The sequence below is a fragment of the Euprymna scolopes genome, chromosome 38, assembly GCF_053919585.1.
Source record: "Euprymna scolopes isolate OS-2025 chromosome 38, ASM5391958v1, whole genome shotgun sequence".
In the NCBI taxonomy this organism is placed as follows: Eukaryota; Metazoa; Mollusca; class Cephalopoda; order Sepiida; family Sepiolidae; genus Euprymna; species Euprymna scolopes.
Genome location: NC_136519.1, coordinates 16677837 through 16696829, shown reverse-complemented (window position 1 = coordinate 16696829; position 18993 = coordinate 16677837). Strand labels below are relative to the sequence as shown.

Genomic DNA, 18993 nt, shown 5'->3' with positions numbered 1-18993 from the left:
AAAAAATATTCTTATAAAATTTAAAACCTGCGTGGGCATAGTCGTACTGAAATTCATTTGTTTAAATAGTGGTGGTCTGAAATTATTCCTACCAAATAAAAGGGGTGGTTTACACAGGAATCACCACTTATCAAGGCCCAGAGGCCACTCGACGATAAGGGTTAATGGGTATACATTAGTCGATGTGATTATAGCGTAGTAAACATAAGTAGTGGGAATTTTGTAAATTGGATTACTTAGGGGGATGGAACTTGTTTATGTTGGACTTGAAGACAATCAGATTGTAGTCAGCTGGAAGACAGACAATCGGAAGAGAGTTCCACAGGTGTGCTGTTCTAAGAAGGAAGATTTGTTCGTGGAGTCTGCATTTAGGTCCAGACACACTCAAGAGGTGCGAAAAATTATTGATAGTGGTTTGGGTCAGACGAGTGTTTTTCGTGAAAGTTTGGCGAGGAGGGGGACCATAGATTGAAGCTCAGATAAGCACTTGTCATGAAAATAGCGATAAAGCAAAGACATGCTCGCAACGTCTCTTATGTGGGAAAGAGGTTGAAAGGAAGAGAAAAGGGCATCCCCCACTAAATTACAAAGTTTATTTTGAACTCTGTTAAGACAGGATGAGCTGCTTCTAGCAGTTCCTGCCCAGATGTGGCAACAGTCCGAAAGTCTTTTTCATTTACTCTGAAATTCTTTGTTTCAAATATTTGAACCTGTAGCACATTTTTGATTTGATTTATGGCCGACAAAAATTGATGCTAAAGGATCAAAATTGAAAACAAAACAGTTGACCTTGGCAGGGTAAGTTGGATAAAACATCACTACTGTTGTTACTTTTGCGTAGGAAGCATTCATAGATCAAAGTCGCACCTGAAGACAGTTTCACATGCCTCCCCGCAGTGACTAAGATCACAATACATTGTAATCTATATTGCATAGTGAAAACCTACGCATGAGTTTATAAAATTATTTTTATATAACACGCTCTGACTTAAAGTGTGAATGTAAAAGTCAAGTATCATGATTGAATTGTGTTCTAAGCAAAAACATTCATTTCAACCGCGTCTTTGTTTTATAAAAGAATCCCATTGTATATTTTTATGCTGGACCTTATGTACAGTGTAAAAACTTCTTGATTCAATCGTTGTCTTAGGCTTTATAAATAAGGTGTTTACTTTGGTTAAAATTGGACGTCTTTCTTTAATCAAATTTTTTCGATTATCAATTTTCGATACTTTTCCGACACCTATTTAAGAAGACTCCAAGACATCCCAAGTACATGTCTATAGCCAAGATTGTAATGACGCTGAAGGGATAAATGCCGACTAAGGTTAGAGCACTAAATGTCCTGGTTTAGGTCCAAGTCATATTTTACGAGGGGTGTGCAATAAGTAATGCTCCTGGCCCCCTTCCAGTTGTCTGATGGAGCTGAAATTTTGCATGTTCAATGAGTTATATCTCTACGGGTTATGTGGCAAATTACAGCTCTGAACTAATTGTGGTTTCTGTTTTACAGGTGTTTGAACTGAGTTTGGTGTGAAATGGAGCCTGTTGAATGTCGAGCAGTGATCCGGTTTTTGTATTTGAAAGGATGCACACCACAGGAGACTTTTGATGAAATGAAAGAAACTTATGGTGATAATGCCCCATCATATGACCTTGTAAAAGACTGGCATCATGAATTCAAACATGACCGGAAGTCTGTGGAAACAGCTGCCAGACCTGGTCGCCCCCTACTGCCATTGATGAAGCATATGTCCGTCAAGCTGAGGCTGCCATTTTGGAAGATCGGCGCATTACTATTCGCCAAATATTTTCGTATTATAACTTTTGAAATAATTACGATATAATAAATAGAAAATTGCCTGTATAACAAGAAATAAGAAATCCGTGTGAATTGAAATATAATATTTATGCGTATTTTACGACCGGACGACGCCAAGCGGCCTGCTAGTTTATTATATTTCAAAAAAGTTATTTTACTTTTCTCCTACATTTTCGGCGGGGGTTCTATAAATTAACGCTGTTTTCTTTCGGCGACTTTCAAAACCGGAACTCATTTGGATGAGCAAATATGCGAGCTTACCAATGTTTTTCTTTTTATTCTGTATTTCATCCTCGCAAGGAATTTGTCAAGGAATGAATGTAAAAGCTTTTAAAATTTCGATGAATGTTCCATTAATTTTACTTTTCTACATTCGTTCATATCAAGAGAAACTTGAACGACCTTCACCTAAATATCCTGAATGCATATATCACATTTAAGATTAAAAATGGCGACATGGATGCATACACTTCCATCGATTTAATATTGTACAAAATGTGTGTGTGTGTTTTTTTTTATTGCTTTTTTTGTTTTTTTACTAAAAGGGGTCACCACCTTATCAAGACCATATGCCACTCGAGGACGAGGGGAAATGAGATAGAATGATTGCCGGAATCAATTTCAAATATTTGTGAGGGACGGTTATAGATAGGAAGCTTTAAACGTAACATAGTGCATATGTGAGCGTGAGAAGATATCAGCAGCAGCAAATGATGGCTGGCTTGGAAAGAGATTAGCAGCAGCAGCAGTAGCCGAAAAACGTGCATATGCAGATTAGAAAGTGTGCGCAAGAAGAAAAAAGGAGAAAAAATGCACCACCCGGTCGAAAGAAACAAAGCGGATGTCGAAGGAAATGGAAGTGTAAAGTTGAAGACGAGAATGGGCCGGCTGTGACCGGCGTGTGGTCACAGGAAGGAGAAAAGTGTACGTCGAGCTAGATGGACGATGGCGAGAAACTTTAAGGTGGTGTTGAAACGGGGAAGTAACGGTTATAAAAAAATTTTGTTAAAAAAGGAAAAAATTCCGATCCGGATATTTTTTCTTTCTTTACTTTTGTTTGTTTGTAGCGACAACGTTATATAAAGACAACCATGTTGTAATCTGCAGAGAAGCAGCCCTCACGACATTGTGTTCTACGGATGGAAAGCCCTTTACAAAGTAGCTATGTTCGTGGAAATTTCGCCTGATGCTGGACACTCAGAGATAGTATAGAAAAGTTTTTTATTTACTGTGGGAGAATGACGAGGTCTTCCTGTGAATGTCGTACATAAAAAGGCCAAAAACTTAATAAACCTTTGTTTCTCTTATGCTTTTTCATCCATACTTTAAATAATACTTGATAAAATGCGGCTTAGTTCTTTGATTGCGTTATATTTGTAAAAAAAAAATATATTTGTTTCCTAAAGACTTTTTTCCTATATATGTTAATGATACAAAATTCATGCTAAAATATTCCTTAGTTCTGGGATAGAGGTACGTACTTCATCATTAAGTTAACAAGACGCTCGTCTCTCTCTTAGCTGTCTATGTATTTCACTTGCCCTCAAACTCTATGTTGACTTAACCACTCTCTAATACTTTTTAAATTTCTCTGAGAATTTAGAGAAAGACTGACTCTCTTTTCTTCTGCGTGTTTTGCATCTAATTTACGTATGTGTGTCTGTTCGCATCACAAACACAAGCGTAAAGTAAATGGTAAAGTAACATAAAAATTTCATAATAATAATAATAATAATAACAATAATAATAATAATAACAATAATAATAACAATAATAATAATAATAATAATAACAATAACAATAATAATTCGTCTTCATGCGTTACCAAAGAAAAACACAACTTTTGTTTTTAAATACTTTGCAAAAACATTTATTACATGTTAATAAACATAACAAACTTCAAGTTATTTTGAGATAATAAAAATTTATATAAGTAGTCATTTACATGTAAATAAACATCTCGCTTGCTATCCATCGCTCTCTCTCTCTCTCTCTCTGTCTGTCTGTCTATCTGTCTGTCTGTCTATCTCCCTCTCTCTCTCTCTCTCTCTCTCTCTATATATATATATATATATATAGTCCCGGTAAAAAAAGGCCCGCTCTTGTAATTTTTTCAAAAACTGCGAATTTAAGCTAAATGTAATGTAACTGTTTAAACAACCTAAACCTCATTTGATTCGTCCTTTATTCTTCTATAATTTTACCTGTTCATATTTGACTTTTAATTGAAATATTCTAGTGTTCACGTCAATTTTTAAAAAAATGACTTCAAATTGAGGAGAAAAAGAAAGTCCGCACAGAAAAAATTTGCTTAAAACCAGCTTAAATTATCGCACCTGAATCAGTTTAAAATATCCACCAACAGGCAACAAAGCATCTCTAATCGTAATTGTTGTTCTGGTTTTTCCAATCGAGAATCGGCCGCAGATTGAAATGTGATGAGAAAACGATGCGAAAGACTGTGCAAAAGCACTAAAACACCGGCAGTGTTCGTAATTCCCCTTAAATCTGGTTGTACTAGAGTTACTTCTAACAGGGAAAACAATGCTACCAAGATCCACAGCCTAAGAAACAGATTTAGTGCAATCTTGTTAAAAGTGCTCTCTTTCTAGTGTCAAGAACAGATTAAAGGAATTTAATTTGCGGGGATATGTTGCAAGATGCAAGCCAATGATTTCTGAAAAAAACAGAAAGCGCCGTCTGGACTTCGTCAGATGAAATGAAGGTCATGACTCTTTGTATTGGTCAAAAGGGCTTTTTAGCGACTAAAGCAAGTTCAATAGGCTAAGCAGTGATGGTAGGCAGTACGTCCTTCGGAGGAAAAGACGAAAAATTGAATCCTAGGTGCTCAGTTTTAACGCTGCAAGGTGGTGGAGGTTCAGTTTTTGTGTGGGGCATTATTAGTACCAATGGTATAGGGCCTAGAGTTCGCTTGCAAAGTCGAATGAGTTCGACCAAGTACATTAATATGTTGACTGAGCATTTTCTACCATATTTTGGTTGGAATTTGGATTATAATCTCATCTTCATGCAGGATAATGCTTCCATTCACACAGCTGGCAATGTCAAGAGGTTCCTGGAAGAGCATAATATTCCGTGTTTGGATTGGCCTACACAATCTTCAGACCTCAATTCTATCGGAAACGTATGGCATTGCATCCAGCAGCAGCTACGCAATGATAAAATTTCAAATTTGGAAGAACTTTGGACAAAAATAAAAGAAAAGTGGGATGCCCTGTCTCCGGAGTATTGCTGCAGTCTAATTCAAAGGATTCCCAAAAGATTGCAGGCTGTCGAATTGCAGAAAGGGCTATGCTACTAATATTAACTAGTTCACTGTGTTCCTGTTGTATTTGTGTTGCATTAATGTCTAAAGGTTCATTTAAATAACAATTTTCCATTGTGCGGACTTTCTTTTTGCCTCCTCAATTATTTTTTTTAATTGACGTGAATACTAGAATATTTAAATTAAAAGTCAAATATGAACGGGTAAAATTATAGAAGAATAAAAGGCTAATCAAATAAGATATAGTTTGTTTAAACAGTTACATTAAATTTAGTTTAAATTTGTAGTTTTTGAAAAAATTACAAGTGCGGACTTTCTTTTTTCGTCCTATATATATATATATATATATATATATATATATATATATATATATATATATATAAAGTGAAAGTGTCTGTCTGTCTGTCTGTCTGTGTGTCTGTGTGTGTACATTTCCCTACGCAATTACTCTGTCGAAATTTGATATACATCGTACTTAGATTTGGGAAAATACATGTGATCGGTTTTCGGCCAGACATTTGGCGATTAAGGGGTCAAAAACTCCTCCGACAATTTTGGGTCTACACACTTGAAATTTTAGATATAGATTCCTTGGACATGGATCTAACTTAATAACTTGATTTGAGCCCCAAACAATAAATGTTAAGGGGTCATAATAGAGGTCAAAGTGAAAAAAATTTGACCTCTCCGGTTTCTACCAAATTACTCCGACAATTTCTGGTCTAAACATTTGAAATTTTACATAAAGGGTATTCAGAGATAGGGCAAGCTTTTTAATCGGTTTGGGTCGAAATTTTTTATTCACCAATATATAAATGTATGTATGTATGTATGTATGTATGTATGTATGTATGTATGTATGTATGTCTGCCTAAAACTTTCGACAGAGGGGACGGATTTTTACAAGATCAGTATCGTTTTGAAGTTCGACCTTTCAGACGACAAATATCAAAAAATTGGCTAAAAGCATTAATATTGTCACCTTCAACTAGGCACTTTTTTACAGGGGGGTCGCTTTTTTCGCTGATATTTTTGAAAGTCATCCTCTCCTTTCTATTGCCTAGCCTTAATTAAAACCTACGTCACTTCCGGTTTGGCGGTGGTCGTAACGACAAAGACGTCAGGTTTTTCCCCCGTTCTTTTCGTCCTTCGTGGTACGGGTTTGAGCCTGCCTTTCTAGTACCACTTTTTTTTTAACTCAACACACACACACCCAAACATCCGGGCAACGCCGGGCTGAAATGCTAGTATATATATATATATATATATATATATATATATATATATATATATATATATATATATATATATGTATATATATATATATATATATATATATATATATATATATATATATATATTATTATTATTATTTTCACAAAATGAAGACAACAAAGATCGGAGTGAAACCAACAAGTTGTGTATTTTCTTAATACGTTACAATCGTTTCGTGACCGTTCGGACAATTTCAAACATTATGTCGTTAGAAAATATTCTCAATAGCGGCCCCTCTATGTAAGACGATAGAAAAACACTATTTAATGAACAATAGGGAATACATTTGGAGTGCCTCTTTAGGAAACCAGGCATGGAACCTACCTACACATCCTACGTTCAAGTTCTGTTTCACTGCTTTCCGTTTGTCATGGAATTTTTATGTATCAACCTATTTTTGTATCTATATATTTAAATTATATTTCGATCGATTATTAATCAATCTTTGCATCCATTTTCTGTGTTCTTTTAATTTAGGTAATTATTATTTTTCTCTTAATTATTTATTTACAAGATGTATTTTTTAAACGGACTTGAGATTGTACATCCCTACTGTATTGTATTCCATTTATGATAGTTTCGTTTCTTATGCTTATACTAGCGATTCCAATTATATACATACTTTACTTAATTATTGAATTTCATAAAATGGATTGTAATTTAAATTCAATCTAGAAAGTAAAAAGTTCAGTTAGAGCTATTTTCATTCAATACTAGTTTAGTCTTGGTTTTTAATTAATGATTTTTCTTTGGTTTATATTGTTATATTCTATTTTAACTTAAAGCTTGTTGTTTATTTCGACGTTGTAAGGGAGATAACCCGGCTTCTTAAATTTTAATCCATTTGCCATTTTCTTTACGTTAAGCCATTCTTATTATGATAGCATAATTTAGGTATCGATTAATCATCCCCATTTAATTTTAGGCTAATAGTTCCAACATTAAGTTTACAATTCAAATCTCTGTTGGGTTTCTAATTTATTTCCAAAATTTAAGCTAAGTGTGCTCAAAATTGTTGACTTTCATTTTATAGTATTAATGTCATTGATTTAAATTCAGAATTTAAGTTTTTAAAAATCTTTTCCAACTATAAGCATTCTATTTAACTCCACTATGTTTTCCTCCATTGAAAGGGAGGTAACCCTGGTTTTAAATTTAAATGAAATATTACTTACTTAGGTTCATGTTTTAATAATTTCAACCAATATTTATTAATTCCTAACCTTTAGTTCTAAGTTTATATTTCTCACGTTGAATGTGCAGTGCTAATCGTTGTAAAGTTTCAGAGTTGTTTTTAAAATTTAAACCCTTCATCACATCTATATTACTCTATTCTTATTCTGCCATTCACGTTATACTCGTAATTATTTTATTTTTGTTTATTTTATTTTTGTTTTGTTTTTATATCGAGGAAAACTACTCCAGTTTTTCTTTCTATTATTCCTCGCTATATTTCAAATATAAAAAATCTAACTTCTCTTTCATCCATTAAGGGTCCTGGATATGATCTTAAACTATAGCCGATGGTGAGGGCCCAAGCTTGCGGGCTTCGGGGAGTGTGGAGCCACCCCTTAATTGCCATTGCGTCCAGGTCCGCTCTGACCTGGAGTGGTAGTACCTGTTAGAGTCCCAACTATGGTTTAAATAGAAACTGAGTTGAAAAAGAAAAACCAAATATATTCTATTAAAAAACTTTTTCTTCGAAATCACTGGATTCGGCATTAAATAACATGAAAAGGGTTGATATGCCGTAAAACAAAATCAACCAACATCACCCAGTCAGTTTTAGTTATTTTATTCCTTGTATAAAAAATATAAGGTTCATTTCTTTAATTATTTCATGCGATAATTATAATTTTTTTTAATATTACATTGACGAGTTCTCATTCTGTATTTATAGTTTACCCTCAATATATTTTGTAGAATTTTTTGTCGAAATTTATTTCAGTCAAATTTTAGGCGTGATAGTAGAAATTTATTCCTATGAAGACATCCTTATATAGCACCCAGCTTTTTGTGTAGTCATTTTTCTTTCTAATCCACTATATGTTATGCTTCTAGTAAACACAGATTGCATCTTTTTGATTTACTGGATTAATACATTCTACCCTTATCTACTATTGACCATTTTAATTCAACCTCTTTTTTTATTTTTACGCAGTTCCCTAAACCAACCACTTAATGCAATCGTGTTCCTCTTTTTATTTCTTATAATAAACTTTCTTCCATCCCCTTTGCTGTCATTATCCCCATTCCTATTAGGTATATTCTCCGGTTTATTTTTTGAATGATGCAGCGTGGTTTTTGTACCTTTCCTTAAAAAACATCCCGTGCCCCCTAGATATACCTCCTTACTATTATCAGCCTTAACTTCATATTTGCGCACTATTTCAGAAGTTAAGCATTTGCCATCCAACGGACATTCTTTGGCGTTCCACAATTACAGTTTCTCTCTAAATTCCGTTAATTTAGCCAAAACTATAATAAGCTCCAATAACGGTAAAATAAGCAAAATAATGAATCACAATAAAGAGGACGGAATTTAGAGAGAAACTGTAATTGTAGAATGCCAAACGAATGTCCGTTAGAGGGTAAATGCTTAATTATATATCATGCTTAAGTATATATCATGAAAATATGTATATATCATGAAAATACACAACATGTTGCTATCAGTCTGATCTTTGTTATCTTGATTTTGTGAAAATAATATAAATATAAACTGGTCATTTTGAAGTTTACAAATTCAGTCATCTTACTATATGAATAATTACCGAATTTTATCTGAACATATAAGAATTCCAGGTAAAAAATATTAATAACATACACACACACATATATATGTATATATGTATATATATATATATATATATAAATACATAATATATATAGTAAGTTATGAAAATATATATGGCAATTAAGCTACACAGAATCTTCCGCGTTTCATTCTCGTGAGAATTCGTCAGGCTTATGCGAAAAACTGTGGTTGTAGTGCGTTTATATATGCGCACATGCTATTGATATTTTTGTTAGCAAATAAGCTTTCTAGATTCAAACCTAATCAGCCATTGAGCAGGCACTTACAGGACAAAGGCACAGTTGACAGTTATATATATATATATATATATATATATATATATATATATATATATATATATATATATATATATATAGCACTGGTGGAGTAAATACTGAAAAAATTACGCGTAACTTATATCTTCATATATTAATTCACGTGATTAAATGAAGATATTATACATATGTATATATATATATATATATATATATATATATATATATATATATATATATATATAATAGAAGGGGTATTCTACGTTGTTCGGGTTTGAACGAGTATCAACAAATATTTCACACTTCCAATACTTTTATTGTCATTGAAATCGGTAAAATTGCCCATTTTTCAATCAGATCAATTGATTGCCCTCTCTACTCTGGGACCCACCATGGTGTACCTGAGGGAAGCCTCACGCGTCTCCACACAATAGCTTAGTTCACAATACAGTTATAAAACTATTTTATATAATGACTCGAATTAAAGTTTAAAGTAGACTACAGTGAATTGTAGATTTTATCAAACTATTTTCATATAATGGCTTCAATTAAAGTTTAAAATGCAAGTCAAGTTTCAGGATCTTGTTGTGTTCTTAATAGAAACATTCATTTAAAACTCGCCGCTGCTTTATCAAAGAACCTATTGTTGGTTTTATATGCTGAATTTTCTGTTTCTGCGTTGAGAATAAATAACAAAAAGTTATATTCCAAAATTCATGATGTTGACCATCTTTTAATTTATTCCTTTAATTTAGTTGACTTATACAATACTTGACAGTATCTGTTTCGTAGCACAAAATCAATTACTTAATTATTATATCAATCAGTGAATCTATTATGCCTTTAACTCATCAGGAGAAATAGCAACAATCAATCCGTCAAAAGGAAATGAACTGTGATTTGACATGATTAAAATCCGAAAATTGGAAGAGAAGCTGCATATACCTTTTTTATTTTTCCATTACGCCATTTTGTATTTTATCAAACAACGTTATTAAACCCAACTATTCGTACTAACAATCTACATTAATTTATGAATCTTCTACAAAAAAAAGTTCTATTTAATAATAAGTAAATTTATTAATTTTGATTTGTGTATACATACTTATGAAAATAACATTAATAATTATAAACTATTATACATGTTTGTATGTACGAAACTAAACTAAGCTTAATAAAAACAATTGATCATTACGATTATTATAATTAATCAATTGATTTGAATTGAAAACCATACATAATTCAATGCTGTTGACTATTATAATCGAGCTTATTATTATTACAATTATAATTTTTAGAATCATACAATTCAAAACATACTTACGTAGGTTAAGTTTAAAAATTATCTGAAAACTCATATATATATATATATATATATATATAATACTTGTTTATTGTTATATAAACATGCTCACATCCCGCTGCTACAAACAGCCACTTGTTTCAATCAAACAACAGATATCATCAGGCAGCGACTTGACTATTCAAAAGTTCAATGAATAATGGATTTTTATTTTAGGTAGGAACTCTTTAGAAGTTGGAGTTAAAAAACTTAAAACACAGGACTTTAATTAAATAAAAAAGTAAAAAGGGAGAGGCAATTTAAATAAAGTTAAAAGATTACAATGGGGAGAGAGTGATTGAGAAGAAAAAAAGGAATAGAGACAGAAATAGAGAAAGAAAATATAGAGAAAACAAAATAGAGAGAAAAAGAAGAGAGAAAATATATACATATATATACACATATACACATACACACACATATACACACATATACATACATATATACATATATATATATATACATATATACATACATACATATATACATACTTTACTTCCATATATATATATATACATACATACACACATACATACCTCACCTCTCCCCTCCCCCCCCTCCACATCACATATATATATATATATATATATATATATATATATATATATATGATATGGAGAAGAAAAGAAAAAAGAAACAAAGGGTTATAATAAAGAGAATAAGAACTAGAAGGAAAAGGAAAGAATAATGAGATCTAGTTAAATAGAGAAAGAGAGAAAGTAAGAATTTGACAGTATATAGAAAAAGAAAAAGAAAAAGAAAAAATCTGCGTGTCAACACATTTATGAACAATTATACAATTCAGTAATGAAGCATATTATTACAAATACAAACAGAAGATACAATCCAAGCGTCAGAGATGAACGTGTCAAAAAAGGCAGGGAATGCATTCTGCTAGCATATTTATCCTCTTACATACGTCCACGAGTAAAATCAACGCAATTCAAAACATACGTCTACCATTAATTAGGCCCTTTATGCTAAATGATATAAGTTTAAAGTTTTCGCGTTTTTATTAGATAAATATATGAATAAAAGAAAAAAATATAATGATAAAACAATATTAAAATTATTATTAATAACAATAAACATAATAGTAATGATAATAATAATAATAATAATAATAATAAAAACAGAATAAAATTAATATTTATTATCTTTTTAATATAACATATTTAGCCATAAGAGGGGATTAAATAAATTAAATAGGTCCAATAATTATAAATAAAAAACTACTAATATTTATGTATATAAAAAGAATATAATACAAATATATATATATATATAGATATATAACCACACACACACATATATATACCCAAATATACACACACATACACACACATATATATATATACATATATATACATATATACATATACATGCACATAAGTAAAGGTGTAACTATACTATTAAGTTGGAAGTTTAAGCTATTTAAGTATAGATATAAAGTCATATTAAATCACAAAATAATACATTCAATACCAGATTACTAATAACACAGATACAAGTACACTTACCTATAAATATATTCAGGCAAAAGAAGTAATTAAATCAACGAAATACTCAAAAATAGCGACGCACAGGTAGATAGTACCCTAATTAAAAATAATAAGATACATATGTATATACTCACAGAGAACCAACCGACATACTAATAAGCATATATATATATATATATATATATATATATATATATATATATATAATCTTATGTATACACATACATACAAAAAATACACAAATATATGCACACAATCATATACTAATACACAACAACGGGTAATTAGGGTACTATCTACCTGTGCGTCGCTATTTTTGAGTATTTCGTTGATTTAATTACTTCTTTTGCCTGAATATATTTATAGGTAAGTGTACTTGTATCTGTGTTATTAGTAATCTGGTATTGAATGTATTATTTTGTGATTTAATATGACTTTATATCTATACTTAAATAGCTTAAACTTCCAACTTAATAGTATAGTTACACCTTTACTTATGTGCATGTATATGTATATATGTATATATATGTATATATATATATGTGTGTGTATGTGTGTGTATATTTGGGTATATATATGTGTGTGTGTGGTTATATATCTATATATATATATATATTTGTATTATATTCTTTTTATATACATAAATATTAGTAGTTTTTTATTTATAATTATTGGACCTATTTAATTTATTTAATCCCCTCTTATGGCTAAATATGTTATATTAAAAAGATAATAAATATTAATTTTATTCTGTTTTTATTATTATTATTATTATTATTATTATTATCATTACTATTATGTTTATTGTTATTAATAATAATTTTAATATTGTTTTATCATTATATTTTTTTCTTTTATTCATATATTTATCTAATAAAAACGCGAAAACTTTAAACTTATATCATTTAGCATAAAGGGCCTAATTAATGGTAGACGTATGTTTGAATTGCGTTGATTTTACTCGTGGACGTATGTAAGAGGATAAATATGCTAGCAGAATGCATTCCCTGCCTTTTTTGACACGTTCATCTCTGACGCTTGGATTGTATCTTCTGTTTGTATTTGTAATAATATGCTTCATTACTGAATTGTATAATTGTTCATAAATGTGTTGACACGCAGATTTTTTCTTTTTCTTTTTCTTTTTCTATATACTGTCAAATTCTTACTTTCTCTCTTTCTCTATTTAACTAGATCTCATTATTCTTTCCTTTTCCTTCTAGTTCTTATTCTCTTTATTATAACCCTTTGTTTCTTTTTTCTTTTCTTCTCCATATCATATATATATATATATATATATATATATATATATATATATATATATATGTGATGTGGAGGGGGGGGAGGGGAGAGGTGAGGTATGTATGTGTGTATGTATGTATATATATATATATGGAAGTAAAGTATGTATATATGTATGTATGTATATATGTATATATATATATATGTATATATGTATGTATATGTGTGTATATGTGTGTGTATGTGTATATGTGTATATATATGTATATATTTTCTCTCTTCTTTTTCTCTCTATTTTGTTTTCTCTATATTTTCTTTCTCTATTTCTGTCTCTATTCCTTTTTTTCTTCTCAATCACTCTCTCCCCATTGTAATCTTTTAACTTTATTTAAATTGCCTCTCCCTTTTTACTTTTTTATTTAATTAAAGTCCTGTGTTTTAAGTTTTTTAACTCCAACTTCTAAAGAGTTCCTACCTAAAATAAAAATCCATTATTCATTGAACTTTTGAATAGTCAAGTCGCTGCCTGATGATATCTGTTGTTTGATTGAAACAAGTGGCTGTTTGTAGCAGCGGGATGTGAGCATGTTTATATAACAATAAACAAGTATTATCAGCTCTTTTTATTGAGCACTATCTAACAACCTCGTTGAATTCATTAGTCCATTACTTTTGAATATAAAAAAAACCCGAGTATATATATATATATATATATATATATATATGAATTATATATATGAATTATATGAATTATATATATGAATTATATGAATTATATATGTGTATATACACTTGTGCCCGATATTATTCATACCCCTCGGATCTTTGAGATTTCTATAAGAATATTGCTCAAACCAGAAGGTAGACAATATTAAAGGGATTTCAAACAATAAATCAAGCATAAGCATTTAATTTAAACTCAACAAATAAATAAATTATGCAAGTTTGAAACATTATACAAAGAAAAACAATAATGGCACTAGTTCAAAATTATTCATACCTCTCTTACTAATAGTCAATAGCATGCCCTTTATTCTTAATAACTGCCTGTAACCGTTTTGGATATTTATCAACAAGGTTTTTACAAGCATCAACACTGATTTTTGACCATTCTTCAATGCAGTAGTTCTCCAAATCCCTCAAATTTCTAGGTTTCCGCTTTTTAACCTCAGTTTTTAATATGTGCCAGAGGTTTTCGATAGGGTTCAGGTCGGGACTCTGGCTAGGCCATTCCAAAACATTAATTTGATTATCCTCAAACCATTTCTTGACTATTTTGGCAGTATGTTTTGGATCATTATCCTGTTGAAGGACTCAGTTTGGTCCTAAATGGAGCTTCTCCGCATCCTGTCTAATGTTTTTCTTGAGTATCTCCAAATATTGCTCCTTCTTCATGGTTCCATCTATCTTGACCAAACTACCTGGACCACTAGCCGAAAAGGAGCCCCAAAACATTAGGCTACCACCACCATGTTTCACCGTGGGTATGGTGTTCTTTGGGTTGTAAGCTTCTCCTTTCTTCCTTCAAACGTAAGAAGCATCCATATGGCCAAACAATTCAATTTTTGTTTCGTCAGTCCACAAAATACTTGAGAAAACGGACTCTGGAGAATTCACATGGGTCCTAGCAAACTTTAGACGTGCTGCAAGGTGTTTTCCGGTGTGCAATGGAGTCCTTCTTGGTCTTCTTCCTTTCAGACCATTTTCATGCAGAGTCCTTTGCAATGTTTGCCTTGATATTTTTATGCCAGAAGACTCCAGATTTTCTAAAATGTCCTTATCAGTGGTGGTTGGATTTGCATTAACACTTCTTACAATATTCCTGGTGGCTCTAGCAGACAGTTTCCTTTTCCTTCCTCTACCAATCAAGTTGTTTGTTGTGTGGTGGCTCTGGAATTTTTTGATGATGCTCTGTACTGTTGCTGTAGGGACCTCAAATTTCTTGAAAATTGACTTGTAACCTAAACCATCCTTATGTGAATTCACAATTTTAGTCCTAAGATCATTGCTAAGCTCTTTTTTCTTCCCCATTCTAATAATTTTTATTCTTTTATTGGTTTTCAGTTGATATCATTTTAATTTCTGAAAAATGCAAAAAACGAAATGAAATTAATCAAAGGTTGTATAAAAGCATTCAAAATAAGAATCAAACAGAAAACAAACAGTCAGAAACTCGATTAATACTGAAAAAATAAGGGGGTATGATTATTTTTGAACATTGCAGATTTTATAAATAGCTGTATATTTCTTTTATTACAAGTATCCCGAGATTTTAAAATGACGAAAATGATCAGAAGAGGTTTATTAAGAATATGTATCAATATGGAGGTAAACAATAAATTCTTACAAAAGTTACACCTAATAAACTCAATTTTCAAGGGGGGTATGAATAATATCGGGCACAAGTGTATATAATTTTTGTTTATATATATATATGTATGTATATATGTATATGTATATATGTATATATATATATATATATGTATATATGTATATAATTTATGTTTATTTCTTATCTTCCCAAAGAAATTAAAACCCACTTTAAGATAAATTAAGTCATGTCCGCGAAGCCATACTTTATTAATAGCATACATCCATACACGCACAATATGCCATCTCTCTTTTCTCTTTATATATATATATATATATATATATATATATATATATATATATATATGTATATATATATACTAGCAGTTAATCCCGGCTTTGCTCGGGCCCTAAGTACTGTTCATAACTTTTCTTACGTGTGAATACAATTTATGTAAGATTTAAAATGCTTAGACCAAAAATTGTCTCAGTAATTTCATAGAGACTGCAGAGGTAAATCTTTTATAACGTGGACCCCAATTTTGACCCCTTAACATTTATTACTTTGGTCTCAAATCTATAGAATAATTACCCATGCCTTAATTACCTACATCTAAAATTTCTAGTCTGTAGACACAAAATTGGCAGAGGAATTTGGTAGACTATACAAAGGTCAACTCTTTTAACTTTGACCTTTTGGCAGCAAAATATTCGCCCAAAAACTGATTAAAATGCTTGCCGCGTATCTGAATACCCGCTATGTATAAATTTCAAATGTTTAGACCCAGAATTGGCTGAATAGTTTGCAAAGGTAAAATCTTTTGAACTTTAACTTCTTGGTAGCTCAAATTTTGGACCCAAACCGATTAAAAAGCTTGCCCTATCTCTGAATACCCTTTATGTAAAATTTCAAATGTTTAGACCACAAATTGGCTGAATAATTTGGTAGAGACCGAAAGGGTCAATATTTTTTTTTAAATTGACCCCAAATTTTACTACTTAACATTTATTGATTTTTTTTTTTTTTTGCTCAAAAATTTTAAAAGTGAGAATTCTGTCCAAGTAACCCACATTTAAAATTTCAAGCTTTTAGACACAAAATTGGCGGAGGATTTTGGTAGAGTCTTCAAAGCTAAAATCGTTGAATTTGGACAGCCAACTTTCTGACCGAAAAGCGATTAAAAGCTTTTCCCATACTCCTTATGTTAAATCTTGAGTCTCTAGATAGAGTTATTTGGTAGGGAAATGTACACAGACACACACACACAGACATATATATATATATATATATATATATATATATATATATATATATATATATATATATATATATATATATATCAGATTGGACCCCACAACACGCTGACTATTGGCGACAAAAGTCTGAAGCTGACATTTCTCTGAAAAACACACTCAGAATTATTACATGTAAAATGTTCTACAGAATAACCCTTCACTTAAAAACCTTTATATAAAAAAATATATCTGAATAGAGCTGTACAAAGCTTGAAACGCGTTATAAAAATATTTTCGACCCTATATATATATATATATATATATATATATATATATATATATATATATATATATATATATATATATATATATATATTCCGATTGCTGTCAATTTACAAATAAACGTTACGGCTACTGGATTCTTTCGTTGTATATATTATTCCTCCCCTCTCTCTCTCTTTCTCACTCTCTCCCACTCTCTCTCTCTCTTTCTCTCCCTCTCCCTTTCTTTCTCTCTCTCCCACTCTCTTCCTCGTATATAAAATATCCACAACTGTTAAACTATTTTTATAGTTAATTATATTTTAGGTTTACTTTTGTTTACAATAAAAATACACACACACACACACACACACACACACACATATATATATGTATGTATATATGTATGTATGTATGTGTAAAATTTTAATTTACCAAATGGAAAGTGTTGGAAATTAAAGAGGATATATAATTATTAATACTAATATTTATATAAGATAATCCTGACCAGATGAAAATATTCAATATTGAAGATAAAGATTTGATATATGAAGAAATTTTAATTTTGAAAATTAGAATTTGCAACATTTATTACTCGAACCAAGTGATTCATTATTCCACGGAGTTTCAAATAATGGGTCTTATCCCCAGAGGACAAAAGGTTAGCAAAATAAGAGTAATATAGACGAACTATAATTTTGCTAGCTTGTACAAAGTTTCAAACTTTAGACTGTGAGAAATGTAATATAGAAATATATAGATCATAAACGAAATGTTGGTGGTGGCGTTTCATTCTCAAACGAAATGGAAAGGGGCGGTAATTAGTTGCATACTGAATAAGTATTAGCTGACCATTCCTAAAACTAAATGATAAAATGAAATAACTATAGACGCGTGTAATTATTGAGCGCAATGAAATATTTTTAACGGTGTAAATGAGAGAGAGAAAGAATATAATAATGTTTGAGTACGTATCCTGCAACTATGACTCTTTTAGGAAAGTAACTCTCATCGGAATTATTGTAGGAATTTACAATATTTAAAATAAATCGACTAATAATATCCTGAAAACATGCATCACGTAGTGTGACCATATTGGATTTATATGTGGCGTTTGAGTTTATATTGCTATAATAGTGTTTCCTGGAGGGTAGAAATCGTCTCTATTTTATTATTGGTATATATATATATATATATATATATATATATATATATATATATATATATATGTATATATTAATAATATCTAGACTTTCTATGTTCAAGCTCAATAATACACGAACACACACATACACACGTATATATATACATATATATATATATATATTATTGGTAGTATTATTTAAACAAAACCAAAATATGTCAACCAAAGAGTGCTCTATATTTATACAGAGCAATATAAATATGTTGGATGTGATAACTAATGGCTATACATATGCAAACATGTTTCACTGACCACATCCAACATATATATATATGTGTGTGTGTGTGTGTGTGTGTGTGTGTGTGTGTGTGTGTGTATTAATGATAACCAGACTTTCTATGTTTAAGCTCAATAATACATGAATACACACATACACACGTGTATATATATATATATATATATATATATATATATATATATAGATAGATAGATAGATAGATA

The 18993-nt window shown here is 30.6% G+C and overlaps 1 protein-coding gene across 1 annotated transcript in view; it reads right to left on the bottom strand.

Moving 5' to 3' along the window:
• Positions 1-18993, bottom strand: part of LOC145263078 (coiled-coil domain-containing protein 148-like) — a 415858-nt gene that overhangs the window by 52862 nt on the left and 344003 nt on the right. The gene's annotated exons all lie outside the window — the stretch shown is intronic.